Here is a 16,731-nt window from a genome sequence, read left to right as displayed (position 1 = left end):
AGAGGGAGAGGGAGAGGGAGAGGGAGAGGGAGAGGGAGAGAGAAAGGGAGGATCCAAAGACATACCCAGTATTTTGAAAGAAGAGTAAAAATTTGTATATAATTATTTGGCGATGTGACATTTGATTCTTCCATACCAAAGTGATCAGGTATTCACCTGATCTCATTCACCTTGAATGTTTATTAGAGGAACCTAAAACATCCAGGATAAATTTATTTATTTAGTTTGGTACTGGGGATTGAACTCGGGTCCTTGCACTTGCAAGGCAGACCATGGAACCCCTGAGCTACATCCCCAGCACCAGGATAAATTTAAATGTCTTAAACTTGAAATTTGGTTTTCCTAATTTAAAAAGTGGATAAAAAACTGCTTATCTCTATATTCAAATGTAGTGAGGCCATACCTTACAGGGGAATGATTTCTTTTTTCTTTTTTGGTACACAGATATGAACTCAGGACCTTGTGCTAGCGAGGCAGGTGGTAGCACGACTGAGCTAAATCTCCAGAAGGGGACTGATTTCTTATGTTAGAGTGTGCAAAACTCATGTAGAGCCAATATTACATTTGAAAATTCCTTAGCTCTCTCACAAAGTACAGCATATCCAGTTTTATATAAAGTCTTTTGCCATAATATGTAAATATTAAAAATAATATTCAATGACTATACAAAATATAAATTTACAGCATATAACCTTTTCAGTTGCATTTCTATTTTACTTGTTTTTGTCATGCACATATTTGTGCAAATTAAATATACTGTTGATGTACTCCGAAGAAAAAACAATTAAACATACGATAAAGTGAAAGAAAAGTTCTTTGGATTTCAAATTTCAGTATAGGAAGAATATCTAGAAGACAAATATTGTGTTGGTATGGTTAATACATATGAAGTTTCTTTGATTAATTAAATTGCTACCATTGGTTTCAAGAAGGTAATCCACAGAACAGTGCTCAGTGTACCTACCCCAAATGCCTTTGAAAAAATGGTTTCCATAGCTAGATCCACAAGGTAAGTGAATGGAACATCCTATTTCCTTCCTGTTAAAATTCTAGAAGGTGGACCAAGTAAAATTGTCACTAAATTACTTACTCAAAATATTTACATATCTAGGGTAAAGCAAAGCTCAAAGAATTGCTATGCTTTTTTTTCCACTTTGAATTTATCATCCTTGACATAGCTACAAGAATTTTCCAACTTGAAAATAATCATCAATACATGATTTTTATTAAGTAGCAAAATATAATGTTTTCTGCCATTTTACTTTTAGAATGTCTCAGAGTAAGATGATGAGTAGGCAATGTTTTAAAATTTAATTTAAAAAGTATATATATTCAAATATGTATTGCATGTTATTACAGTAGTCCTTTTGCCTTCATCATTACTTTTAAAAAAACATGAATGATGTTAGCTGTTAGTTACACTAGTGATGCTTAGATTTGACAAGTTGTTTTTTTCTTTCAAATCGGGCTGAGATATAAGAAGCTGTAGCTCTGGATTTGGATCCTGGACCCACTACTACATCAATACAAAATGTGCACGTATATTTGAGAGGACACTGTGAAGAGTAAGTACAATAATTTTGAGAAAGTCTTTGTCTATGTTAAGGCATGTCTAAGGCATTTATGTTTTGAGGCGATGTTGTGCAATGCAGGAGGACTTTACTCTTAGACAGTTAAACCTAAAATTCCAACTCTTCAACAGATTCTGTGTTAGCTTCCCCAATTTCCCTAATCTCTTTAAACCCCAGATAACAATACATAAAATAGACTTAATATCTAACAAATAGAAATGCATATCATCAATGAAATCATGCATATAAAATTTATGGCCCAGTTCTTAGCACATGTTAGATGTTCAATGGATGTTGGGCTTTTGAATTATAATTGGGATTCTCAGAGAGTAAAGAAGTTTCATAGGAAATGCTCACATGCACAAAAACACTGTTTGTTATCTAAGTCTACAAGTTACAGTAATCTTTGAGTAACTCCATAAGATTTACCACAATTAAAACAATAACCAAATGATGGGTTGTTTGTTCATTATACTCTGTCCTTCTGACTTTTCTACCCTTTGAAGCTTACAACTTTCCCAGAGACTCTGCAGCTGGCTGATAGGATCTTTCAGAGTGAATCTAAGCCCAACTCATTAAGCCAAGAGATCTTTTTCCTTTTTTGGTGTGTGTCTGTGTGTCTGTGTGTCTGTGTGTGTGTGTGTGTGTGTGTGCATGAAGTAGAAATCTGTAGAAAGGTACTAACCAATCTTAATAGTTTAAATCTTATTAAAGCCATTTGCTTAAATCAAGCAGGTGATTTCCAGCCATTGTTAATGTATTTTTGAAAAGAGAGGACAGTGTCCATCAAAAAATTCATAAATACTACTATTTTCATATCTCTTTCAAACGATAAAAATTCAAAAATAGAAGTTCACATGAAGACATAAAGAAATGGTATGCCATGAATGTATTAATACAATTCAAATATACTGTCCTTTGTGAATAAGCCCAATGGTTACATGTGAATGAAAAAGTCTGGTTCAGATTAACCAATATTTTGAAAATAAAACATAAGGAGGAACATTTATTTTACCTCCTCATATATTTGACAGTTAACCTTTGCTTAAACTATATGCACTGTACATTTTAAAATTCAAAGAAATGTTGTGGCCAACTATAGTAAACTTGTTTACCAGCATAAATGATTTTCATGCTTTAGGACAGATGGCCAAAGAGTACACACACTCTACCTTCTGGGTGACTACTGTAAGCACTGGACTGAATTGGAGCCTTCCAAGAGGCCAGTTCTTCCTGGGAGGGTAGCTTGCAAAGGATCATTCTCAGTACCATCTGCCAGTAACTACAGCACAAGCTTCCAACTCCTCCCAAAGAAGTTAATGTTCAGATGACTTAGTTTTCATAAGCAGAAAATTCCTGTTGGCATCAGCACTACTGTTTTTGCTGTTGTTTTTGTTTTTCCAGTACCAGGAATCAAACTCAGGACCTTGTGCTTGCCAGGCAGATGGGGCAGCACTGAGCTAAGTCTGTAGCTCAGCGCTACTGTTAATGGTGCTGAATTTCTTCTCAACTTGTGTTGAATTCAGAGAAAATACATAAAAATTATTTTCTAATTCTTTTAGTTATTTCTATATCTTTTGAATGTTATATATCTCTGTTATACACTGAGTAGTGAAATAACAGATTGGAAGGTCATATATGGTTAAGTTGAATCTAATTCTTTAGTTCTGAAAAGAGGCAACAAGGTATAATTGATGGTTTTCTTGTCAGGCTGCCTGATTTTTAAAATTATATAGTCCTTTGCCTCTATTTCTTCACCTGTAACATGCAAATTTGTGCACACAAATTGATACTCATAATTGCTAAAATGTTTATATATGTTTATCTCAAGATAGTTTTACTTTTATTAATGAAATTGAAGCTGTTATGCACACAGGAGATGGGCATTTAGTGAATTTTAACAAACTCATTTTATTTGCTCAAGATGAATTCCATTAGGATACTCTGAATCCTAAGTCTCTGACTACCTTAAATCTGCCCCAGGGCCATGCTGGGGCTGTGAGATCACCGTTTGTTAATGGCACCTGCATCTCTGGGGACCCCCTGTTACATACACACCTACCTGATTTCCATTTGCTCCCTTTTCTCAGACCCAGAATATGCTGCAGCTCCCTCAGAGGTCTTCTGAGGATAATTTTCGTGATGTTTCAATGGCAGCTTTGGGGACTGTCGATGCCATTGGGCATTTGCACACTGTTGTGCTAGCACCACTAGCAGGTGCACCATTTCCTCTATCTAAACAGGCTTCCATTAGCTGGGAGAGAGGGAGGGACAGCACCTTTCTTGTGGCTTCCAGAGATTCCTGGCAACCTTGGTGCTGGGTACTGAAGCATGGATAGAATGTGTGGTGGAGGTGGGAACGACCGGCACAGTCGGGATGTTTTGATGCCTGCTGCTGAGGTAAGCATTGATTTTTGGCAGCAAGTGATGAAGAGTGTTGGTGTGGAACTATTCATAACACGGAAGAGAGTGGCTATTAACTAACTAGTATGGAAAGAGTTCCAGCATTTTAATGATCTATGTAACAGTATTGGTTGGGTGACTGCGCTAGCTGATAAAATGTTATGGTTCATTGGCTCTGTTTCCTTGTGTTTTTGGTAATATGGAAGATCCTTGAGCATCTTTTCTAGTGGCTGTGTAAGCGGAAGCAGAAGACTTGATTATTCCTATCAGCCTTTTCTTTATTCATTCAATAACTTTTATTTAGGGTGTACTATTTACAAGGCCCTTTGCTAACTGCTGTGATGAATATGTAAAAGATCAAGGCATGACTGTTTGGATTCCTAGTACCTTGTGTCATCTATAGTTAAAAAAATAGTAAGTGTTCAATTATAGTGTCTTCCTCACCTAAAACAATGAATCAAATAAACACGTATAAACACATACCAGTAATTACTACTTATTGTTGTAGTTTATATCTAGATGTCCCCCGCAAGACACATGTTCTCATAGGTTGGGCTTTTAAGAGGTGATTGGGTCACAAGGGCCTGGTAGTGATCAAAGAACTACTCCCCTGATGAGTTTATAGCTAACTGGGATTTGGGAGGTGAAACCTGATTGGAGGAGGTAGGTCCTTTTGGGGATGGTCTGGAAGGGTCTATCTCCCTCATTCCCCGCTGGATATCTTTCTCTCCCTCCTTTTCTCTCTCCCTCCCTCCCCCTCCCCTTTTCTACCTCTCCTTCTAGTTGCCATGCTATAAACTTTCTCCTCTGCTACTCTGCCTGCCTTGCAGCCAGCTGACTTGTCTAAGGACTGAAACTTCTGTAAACTATGAGCCAAAATAACCCTTTTCTCTTTATAGTTGTGGATGTTGGATATTGTGGTAAGGTAATGAGAAATAACTAAGACATTTGTCTTAGTAGGCCTATAGATATACCATAATATGTACCCATTTTATTTGTTAATTTAAGAAAAAGTAAAAATCACAAAAAATGCAATTTGCTAAAATATCCACAAGACTTTGAAAACACAACTCAACATTCAAATTCAATAGCATTCATGTCAGTAGCTTTGGAAACCAGAGAGAAGCTTTAGTGCCTGTCCACAGTGCACCAAGTTCTTGGTCATCAGACAGGAACAGACAACCCCACAAGGAGCTGGTGTGAAAGAGAAAGGGTGGCCAATGTTCCATGGGATTTGGAGAAACTTTTTTCATGTACACACGTGAGAAAGAACCTCTACTTATTTCTAAGGAAGAATTTTGGCAGAATTACAATTTTGTATCAGTCAGTAAAATATCAAAATGCTTTTAACACTGCTTTACAAAAGGCTGAATGAATAACTAAGAGGGGAGGGAGTTCAGTGGAGATTATTCAGATTTAAGCATATTAATATAAGGATCATCTATTCTAATTTTTGTAACTGAAATTTATTTTAAAGTAAGATATTATGAATAAAAGATGGATCATATCAAGTGTTACTTTGTCCCAAATCACACAATGACTTCCCATTTCATTCAGGGATACCACGTAGTTCATCCCTCACTATTCTCTTTCTGTTCCAACTTCATTTTCCTCTTTGCTGTTCCTTAAATAAGCCAGGCACGCTTTTACATTGGAGACTTTTCTGCTATTTTCTCTGTATGGAATGTGACTTCCCAACACATGCATTATCTTTGCCACCCATCTTTAAGGAACTTCTCTAAAGAGGCATATCTCTAAATCTTTTTGGAGGGACACGCTATTTCTGGTTTTTGAGGCTATTTGCTACACAAATGCATCTGTTGCTTAGAAGCCAGGGCTGTGTAGGAATCCAAGATATTCACTGAAAATAGTCTTCTAACAGAAAGGAAAGTCAGGACAATTATCTCATGAAATTGATGAATCACTAAAATGATAATAAAGTATTATATAAAAATAATAAAAATGATCAAGTTGGATTTATTCAGGATTTAAGGAAGGTAGGTATAACGTAAAAAATAAATCACCTGATTCCTTGGAATCGTCTAAGATGGTATAACATGGGATAATTTAGTATAACAATTATAAAACCATATTATAAGAATAAAAGTGGGCAAATATCAGAATAAACTTTTCAGAAATTGGAAAATGAACCACTTAGCACACAGACAACAGGATAAAGGGAAGCATTCGGATTGAGCCCTGTTGTTACTCAAACTCTCCTCCTGGGAACGTGTCCTGGATAATGAATCAGGGAGCTGGATCTCAAGCAGAGGGAGTGGAGAAGTTTAGTTGAAAAGACAATAATAGATCAGAGTTTGGGGATGCAGAGGTGGCTGAAGGGTGGAGCACAGAGCTCCAGAGAAGAGAAAAGAACTCCAAAAATCTGCAATACAAACCTTTCTACGCAAAGACTTGTGTATGGCCATTCATACTGTCTTTATTCATAGTAACTACACCCTGGAAATTATTGTTTAGTAAAAAATATTTGCAATAATATAAGTGATTAAGGACTTTTATCAAAATATTTATCAAATTACTACAAATTAAGAAAGCGTCTATGGGGTTCAATAAAGATATGGACAAAGGACATAAATTGACACTTAGCAATATCCAGAGAGCCAATCATACAAGTGAAATGATAGATATTGACATTAGTGATCAGGGTATTGCAAATGAAAACAACAATTAGACATACCCAATAACTTACCCGGAGAGGCAAAGTTGAAAATATTTGACAGTGATGCAAAAAAAAAAAAACCCAACAAAAAAAAAAGTGAAATGATAGATATTGACATTAGTGATCAGGGTATTGCAAATGAAAACAACAATTAGACATACCCAATAACTTACCCGGAGAGGCAAAGTTGAAAATATTTGACAGTGATGCAAAAAAAAAAAAAAACCCAACAACAACAGCAACAACAACAACAACAAGAAACTGAGAAGAGTTGATGAAAGAGCACAGCATCAGGAACTCTTGTCTTTTGTTAACGAGAGTGTGAACTGGTGAATCTATTTTGTAAAGCTATTTGGTAATATCTAATCCATATCTAATCCAGCCAACATGTACACATTTTATAGCTCAACAGCTCCACTCCTGAAGAAATGCAAACATGCAAACACCAGAAGATACAAATAGGAACATTTATAGAAGCATGATTCTTAACACCAAAAGTAGAAAAAAAAACACCTGAATGCCTATCAGCTAGGATAAATAAAAGAAAGGATAAATAAATTGTGGTTTATACTCATAATACACCACAATCAGTCATAAAAATGAATTAATGATTAGTGAATACAGCAGAATGGATACATTTTGTGAATATGATTGAGAGAAAGAAGCTACACAGGATATAGCATTCCTGTATAATTTCAGTTGTAAGTAATAGATAAAAAAAATCTATACAATTCAAGATAGGGGTAACTTTTGGAAAGAGTGTTGTATGACTCAAAGTTTTTTCTTTAAAATGGTGGTTTTTCAATCCAAATAAAATGCAGCCAAATATTTTAAAATCAAGCTAATTCTGATGTGAAATCCAAACAGAGCTCAATACATAAAAAAGTTTAAAAGAGAGCCCTCTGATGTATCGGCAGAAGGGAAATATCTGATCCTGTACTTTCCTTACTTTCTGCTGATGCCCATGTGACATTTGGTGAACCCTTTGAAAAGATATTTTTGGTAGGGCTGCTTGAAAGAGAATTAAAAATGACTTTAGTTTTAAGTTTCATTTCTAAAGCCCAACCTTTTCCCCTGTTTAAAAGTCTTTGGTATCTCTCTTTGCAACAGTTACACAATTTTCAAGGCCCTTGAAGTTCTGTCCCAGATCTGACCATGGCTATATCCTGTATTTCTACCTTCCTCTGCCAACTCCTAAATGTTCAAACCATACTATTTGTCAGAAAATACTATTCACGCTCAACTCTCAGCTTTGATATGTGCCATTGTCTTTGGCCATCTTTACCCTTTTGTCAATAATTAATTCCTGGTAATCATTTCAAGACTGCACTTTTCTGTGTTTACTGTCTAACACAACGAAGTCTCTCCTACTCAGTTAAATATCCATCTTCTCCAGTTGTCTATGAAACTCTCAAGGACCAGGAACATATCCTTATATCTTTGTATCTTCCCTTGTCTTCTACCAGCTGCAACCATTACGCTGTTTTGACACACAGAATTAACCTACTAAATATTTCCTGTATGAAGAAAAAAATAAATCAAATAGTCACACGTCACAAAAAAATATTTGCTTAGATAAAGTAAATTTGATATCTAAGTCTCTTCAAGATGGTGAAAAATCCAGTTTAGAGAGATATCCTTGAGTGTATATTATGTTTCTGATAGTATCTGACCCTTTAAAATAATATTTTTAACATTAAAACTTTATATTATGTTTACTTGTCCCCATACTTTTCTCATCTTTACAAAGCAATACACTTTCCTGTTCCTAAAAGTGTACCTGAGGTAAGAGAACAATCTCAGCCCCACAAAGATCTGCTGGCTAAGAAATGTTGATACATGTTCACTTCAAAAGGAAGTAGTGTCTCTCTAAGGGTGCTCCAATTGTGAACCTCTGCCCAATACATAAAACTCAAAATTCCCCTTAATCTTAGATTTTAGTCTTATTTTTTGAGCTGTAAATCCCACCATAATCTTGTGTCTGGAGTACTAATCTTTACCACTTAAAGGGACACTGCATTATTATTACTTAGCTATACAGGTTAATCCCTGGCTTTGTGGTTGTGGACTTCTTAGAAAACCTGCATTTTGCCAGGAGTTTTAACCACAAATATTTAGGTTATTTTCCTTTTCTGTTCTCTGATCATATAGGAGCCAAACAGAGTACATGATGTAATGTACCTGTTTATTGTTTAGAAGTCAAACTCTTAGAGGGCAAGGTTGCTAAATCTTCAAGGTGTTCTGGAATGTGCTACAAATGGACTATGATAAAAATAAGTTAGATTTTTTTAAGTCTCAAAAATTTTACATTGTGTAAAACTGCACCACCTGAAATGCCTTTTTAGTTTTCAGTATGTAATTTTAAAAAGTGCTGACCAATTATTAATACCACATCTGTTTTATAAACACACACTACAACTATGTACTGTAGGAATTTAATATTGATAAGAAAGAATATAGGAATAGTTTTGATCATAGTCTGGAAGGGACTCTGTGAAATGAGTCTAATGTCTGAAATTTATAGATGAGGAAAGTAGTATTGCAAGACATTAAGTGATGTGCCTGAAGTTACAGCTAAGTAACTCAAGCAAAATATCTAGAAAACCTAATCTGGTTACTATGCTCCTAGTTAATTTCTCTTCTTGCTGTATCAAACGTTTGTGTATGTTTATATTGGATCAAGATGTTACTTGTAATCATGTTCCTTTTAATTTTGGTTACAGAAAAGCTTTATAACATGTAGCTTATCCCCTAAGCGCTCTAGGGTTGCCTAGGTGACTCTTGGGATGAGGTCTTGGGTGACTTGACAAAATTTCCATTTGTTTTCATGGAGAGTCTCAGCTTAGAGTAATTTATTATGGAGCCTCTGAGTAGGGAGTTTACAAGGTGCCTTCTTTCCGCTTTAGAATCAAGACTTGCCATGTAAAGGTACATGATCCCAACAATGAATGTAACTGTACTGTATCCCTAAAATGTACCAATAAACTCAATAAAATTAAAAAAAATAATAAAAAAAAATAGCTCTAGTGAGGTATCACTGAAGCAACTGCAAGTTCTTAAAACATTCATTTGTATAAATCCTGACATAATTATACAACTGTGAAAGCATCGCCACAAATGAATGAACATATCAGTCACAATCAAAAGCTTCTTGCCTCTTTGTAATTTCTTTTTTGTGCCTCTCATCCCATTCTTCCTTCTGCCTCTTTTCTCAGGTAAGCACTATATTTCCTTCTGTCAGGTCAGTTTGAATTTTCTAGGATTTTATGTAATTACTTTTTACATTAAAGGAAATACCCATATATGAAGTGGTCCATTTATTGGAAATATGCCTTATCCAACATAATCCATAAGCAAAGTCTATGAAGAAGGGATGTAAAATGTGCATGAACAAAGCTCCATAAAATGCCTACAATATTGACTTTAAAACATTCTTTTGTAGATTAATATATCATAAACTGTATAAAATGCTAACGAGTAAAGAAATAAACCAAAGCTGGTTGAATTTGAAGCATGAATGCTGTACATAGAAATTAAAATTTGTGAGTGCAATACACTCCTATAAACATGGATTGCATCATGAAATGTAAAAATCATGCGGGTCCTTATGCCTGATGTCTGGGAACAATTGGTACATTTCATCTCCTCTCCCTTTGTTCCGTCTTCCTACTCCCTCCATCCCATCTTCATGCTTTCTTCTATGTGAATTTAGTCTGAGATTGAAGATTCACATATGAAACCTCACAGCATATGTAGAACTGTGTCTTTCTTGGTATCAGACAGCCATGATGTCAAGAGTTCTTAAATATTTTATCATAGATAAATAACACCTAATTTGTTATAGCAAACACACTCACATGTATACAAGGTTTACTTCAGCAGAATAAGTTTTCGGTCACTAATTTTTCAAAATGTGATAATGAGAATGATTCTTTTGAATAGTCTTATGCTTTTTTCCTCATAGAAATTCAATAGCAAACTAATGTTCAAAAGAATGTCACTGATGTAATGAGTATAAATTATATAACATGCTTTAATTAATCAGTGATAAATATTTTTGTTACTCTTTTCTCTATACTTAAGGTTTAAAACTATAATGATAAGCTCAGCTTTGGTACTAAAAATGCTTTGAAAGTGAGTATTTTCAAGCTATAAGGTTGTCTATTGCTCTTTTGTACACCCTGGGTGGCTAAAACTTTAAACACCTCTAGTATCTTGAGGAGCTAGCAGTGGACCATTAAACAGCTGTATCATGCCAAGAAGCTATATTCCTGGCAGCAGCTGACCCATGTCATTGTGTCCTTCCTTATTTGTCTTCTACAATAACAGTCCAACAGCTTTATGTACCCGTGTGCAGCATGGTAATGTGATCCCGGGCAGGTTATAGGGATCATGTTCAGCTCAGATATGTTGGTCTGTGACCAAACAATGGGTGATATGTCAGTCATACAACTTTGTTCCAACATGAAAACACTGTTCTAAACTATAACTTATGTCTCTTTTGCATAAGTCTTCCACAGAAATAATAAATTTGGAGAAAATATATGGATAAATGTAGTTTGGAGTCCTGTCTGTTTTTCTTCTCTTAATGTGTATCCACTATCAACTGCCAGTCAGATTCATGGAATGCACTTCATGCATGTCTTTGAGAATACTTTGTGGTCATTAGAGTCAAATGAAACAGGTGACAGCAAAGAAAATCAACTGCTAAGGTAAAGCGATTGGATGATGCAGAGTTTGTTGCTATAAAAGAAGGGTAAAAGCAGATAGGTCAAATAGATTATGGCAGGCAAGCACTAGGGCTTGATACGGAAGACAAGATTCTGGGGAAGAGTAGAAATGTGACAAAAAAGTGGCATTTTAGAAAAATTAATGAAGCAGTGAGTCACAGGAAAGCTGGAAATAAGAGATAATTAGGGATGGAAGATTATAGCTAGATTCACCTACTCACCATGAGGCGAGAGCTGCAGGGTTCAGAAAAAGGTGGCTCCCAGTAAGGGAGAAAGAGGGGAGCTCAAGGGGACGTTATGTGGAGAACCATTAGATTTGGGTTGTTATGCTCAGGGAAAGAAGCCAGCCATAAAAGAACAACATTATATTGTTATTTTATTTATGAAATACCCAGAATAAGCAAATTTATGGAGCCAGATTAATGGTTGCCACGGGGGAACCAGAATTAGGATAACTGGGAGTGACTGCTCAGGGTACAGTGCTGCCTTTGGGACTGTGAAGATGTTCTAATATTATAATACATAGGTTATACAGATCCTTCACAACTCTGAATACCCAAAAAAGATTGTCGTGTACTTCAAATGAATGAACTGCGCGTATTAAATGGGCAGATTGTATATGGGCGAATGGGCATATGAATTGTATAGCAAAAAAACTTAAAGAATTTGAATGTGGCGTGTAATTGGCTAAGAGACAATAAGAGGAGTTCAATGCATGCTCCCAAGTCTTTCTCTTTAAAGCATATTTTAATGGAATAGTTAGTAATATTTACTCATATGTTCCTAGGTACGGAGCACTAACATCTGAAGGTTGTAAGAATATGTTAATAATCTAGGGAAAAGTGTAAGGTGGGGATAATGGTTAGAGAACAGAAATAGGTTTTTCCCCTATCAAAATGGCCTTGGGATATATTAAGAAAGTAGGTGTCAAGTACACTTAAGCTTTGAAGTTATATTCTTTTGTCCATGGGTGCAAGGAGCCAGCTGGAGCCAGTTCAGAAGTTTCTGGTAGGTGCTTACCTGACTTACTCTTTCAGGCAGTCCTAAAGAGTTTTAAGCCTGCCTAACTGGGGAGGTGGCTGAAGAAATACCACAGCAAGATCTAAATATAGTAGTACATGTTTGTTGTTTCTCTTGTGAGGTACTTCTCTAAGACCTTTATAGACCTTCAGAGATTTTTATTTGGTTATCACAATAATCTTCTGAGATAGGTATTCTTACTATCTCCCATTTTCAGGTGAGGAGTCTGAGAGCCAGACAAACTAAGTAGCTTGATTTATGTAATAGCTGATGAATATTAGATCATAATTAAAACTCTAACGTCTGACTTCAAGATCTTTAGATTCCTAACCATTATGTTAATTAGCCTGTCTAATGCAGTGTATAGGGAAGTGTCTTTCACTTATCCTGATTTAAAAAAGTCAATGAAAGTCATTCAAAGCTTTCTCTACAACATATATCAAAGATACACTGAATTTATAGGACACCTTTAAAATCAGTGTGAGTGAAAATAAAATACCATTGTTTATTTCTCGTGTGCACACATCATCTTGGTATCGGCCCTTGTGTTTATCTCCACAGTATCTGTCCTACTCACTGTGGCATGGAGTACTGCTTCCATCTCTGAGATTTGGGCTCTCCATGCCCTGGAACTGATGCATATGTCAGCAAGAAGTTGTCATACAAAGCACGTTGGCTGAGGTATGAGGCATCTTTAGCCTCTTGTAATTGGAGTTTTTAACTCACAGTACTTTAGACTATTTTCTTGGCTTCTTAAAATCCACAATTACTAGTTAAAATTAATTCTTGAAGTATTGTAGATAGACTGCTGGCATGAGGATTACCTTAGGACTGTGAAGTCAGAATCTGCATTTAAAAAGGGACTATATATGCACACTCAAATTTGAAAGGCACTGTTTAAATGATTTTTTGTCTCTTATCAGCTAACCTTTCTATGTGGTGTAAGACTTCAAATGGAGTTTTTGACATACCGTATAAACTTTGTTTTGGGCACTGGAATCTATTGGCTTATAGGCAGCTATTTAGTTTTTCAAATACACCTCTATCCAGACTTTTAATTTTTCCATTCCTAGCTTCTTGTTCCATGTTGGTCCATGATCTGTTTCTATTCATGCTCTCAAAACTGAAGGAATGATAATAATTATAGTGCTCAATTTTTCCTTATAAAAATGTTACAGTGTAAAAAAATGTAAACAAAGGAATAATTAGCCCACGCTGAAATTCATATGAATTATTCAAAGCTTAGATTTTAGCTGTGCTCACTATTTTAATATGGTAAATCAATACAGTCTTCTCCTAAACCCTCCTCCATTCCTGCCAAATATTCAATATGTGAAATTATTCATGGGAAGAGAACTTGGTAAGGGTTGTTATTTTATCATCAGGTTAAGTAAAAAAAAAAAAAAATTCATTCATCACTCTTCAGCCCGTAATGATTAATGAATGCCTTTGGTTGCCTTTCTCAGAATTATAGAAGAGGTCAATTGGCTGTTTTCACTTGTTACTACTTCTAGGATTTCTATGGCATATGGGATATTCATTCAATTTAAGCATTAGTCACCTTTGGGGATTTCCTGTGTAATAATTTTCACAAATATGATTTCAAAGAAGAGTAGGGAGATGTGTTTATAGACATTCACCCACACCCCTCTCCCTTACAGAATGTGCTTTGCAAGTGTTTCTGTGAGCTCTCTTTGAAGATCCAACATCAGGTAGATTCTAAAAAAAGAAAACTTTTTTTTTCTGGATATATTTACCCAAGAGTTCCCAACTGCCAAGTTTAGAAAACTGCAAAGGGGTAGGTATAAAGAGAAATAAAACTGCAAAATAACTTTAAAATTATGAATTAAAAATTTTACAATTAAGTGATAGAATTATGGAAAACTTACTCGTTTAGGTGCTAGTTATGATAACTGTGTAATTGTTACTCTTCTATCCCCTAGTTCTTTTTTGCAAGCCTGAGAAATTTTTTTCATAAGAGTGTGGAAAAATTCTATGTTAAGTTGCTTCTCCATGCCTCATTCCTACAGATATGGTACACATTAGGCATTTGGAAAGATTCTATTTCCTCAAGAATAGTCTGCCTAGCATACAGCATTAAACTTCCAAGAAAATTCTTGGTCTATTTTTTAACCCCGTTAAAGCAGGGTTATCCTAATAATTATAGAGCTTATTAAGCCAAAGACAAGTTTCTAGGTGATCAAATATAAGCTATTTAAAAAATTATAACACAAACTCTTAGACTGTGCTGTCACATAGTGAGCAAAAATTTCTGTCTAGCTCTTTGGCTTCATTTCTAGTTCACAATTTGATCATGGTTTCCTTCATCATTTCCAATGATTTGCAAAAATGAAGTTAATTGTATGCTGATCTATATTGAATTTTGCAAACTGATAGGCTATTCATTGATGTGTAGTCATAGCTTCTGATTGTGTTGTGACTTTGCCATTACAGTAAAACTTAATTTTAAACTAATTTTAAAGATAATGAGAACTGAGAGATAACATGAGAATTTTGAAAAGTGTATGTTTGATTTATGCTCTGATCCTTATTCATGTAACATTTTGTACTTTATACATGAATTTGTGTAAATCCACAGTGAGTCCCAGCACTCTGTATTATATTACTTCATGACTATTTTCTGCCTCTTTCTCTTCCTTTCTCCTTCTCCTCCTTCTTTTTCATAAAGTCAACCCCGTTAACTTTTGCAAGTCAGTCCTCTGATTAAGCTCAAGATCTCACTTTTTTTTTTAGAAGATGTAAAGCAACATTAGACTCATTTAAAGGTTGAAAGAACAGGAACTTTAACTGATTATATAATCTATGGCTCTTCTAGAACCAAGATCTGTGTCATTATTGCAACTTTTAATGCAGTTCCATATCGCTTAGCATGTAGATAAATAATACTTCACATTATTTGTCAATTTTAAAATGTGCTTTCCTCTTCTCCAAATTAAAGGCTAGAAATATGGATCCTCCTTGATATCTGTAAAACATTAACATAGTGGTTATGATGTAATTAATAGTATTGCAAGCTAATAGTTCTATTCATTAGCTTTCATTTGTTCCAATAATTGTTTTGTAACAATACCATCCAAAGCTTGCCAGCTTAAAGCAATATTTATTGTCAATTATCTCTATGTGAGTTGGTTGGAAATAGCTTCTGTATATACATCTATATAAGCTTGATTTGTGTCTTACTCTGTTTTATGTTGCTATCAAAAAATATCTGTGTACTTTATAATGAAATGAGGTTTATTTAGCTCACAATTCTGGAGGTCCGAGAGCAGGGGGCCAGCACCAGCTTCTAGTGAAGGCCTTATATCACATAGTATTGCATAGCAGGACCACATACAAGAGAGAGGTTGTATTGTGAGAGAGTAAGCAAGAGATTAGGGGGAAGCAAATTTTGCAGATTAATTAATTTAGTAGTGCTGAAGATTGAATCTAGGGCCTCAGACGTGCAAGGTAAGCACTTTACCTCTATGCTTTACCCCTTATCCCAGGTGTGCTGTTTTCTAAGCACTTATTCTGAAGAGTACTAATATACTACAAGATCTAACCATTCTAAGAGACCAGCATTAATCTCTTCATGAGGGCAGTCATGACCCAATCACCTACCTCTATTAGCCTTGTCTATTAAAGCTCTCACCACCTTGTAATACTATTATATCAGTGACCAAGATTCCAGTGCCTAACTTTTAGGGAACAAACCGTAGCAACTGGGTATGCTGCAGGCTAAGGGTCTGTGTGGTCTTGCCATCTCCTTGTGTTTGGGGCTCAGGGTATATTAATTCCATGGTGTAAACCAGTGGTGGGGAACCTATGGCACCATGCGTGTTATTTGTTTTTCTTTTAAGACAAAAGATGATAATGTATGAGTTGTTCTTTCTAAACTAAGACTTCAGCATTCAGATTTAATTGCAGTATTGGTGCTTTATGATAAATGAGAGGGTTTTGGGTTGCTGTTTGAGCACTCATCTCTAAAAGGTTCACCATCACAGGCTAAAAGAATAGAACCTGCCCATGGGAAGCTAATTTTGAATAATGGGGAGGAGAGAGAGAGGTCAAGTTTCACTGCTGTTACATATTTCCAACTGGTTTTGCATCACTTCTGATAAGAGCCTAGTGGCCAAAGCAAGTTTTAGGCCAAAGTAAAAATATGAGAAATTCTTTTGGTCCACCCTTAGGCTAAAGCTTTGCATGGTAAAAGCAGTGAAATATATACTGAATAATGACTCACCACAGCCATGATCCTACACCCTCAAGGCATTCCTATTGTTGCTAAGACTCTCCACTTGTCGTAGTTACTTTTTTTTTTTTTTTTTTA

Source organism: Fukomys damarensis, unplaced genomic scaffold (assembly GCF_012274545.1).
Source record: "Fukomys damarensis isolate Sample0158 unplaced genomic scaffold, DMR_v1.0_HiC HiC_scaffold_18, whole genome shotgun sequence".
Taxonomy (NCBI): domain Eukaryota; kingdom Metazoa; phylum Chordata; class Mammalia; order Rodentia; family Bathyergidae; genus Fukomys; species Fukomys damarensis.
Note: the sequence above shows the minus strand (reverse complement) of the source record.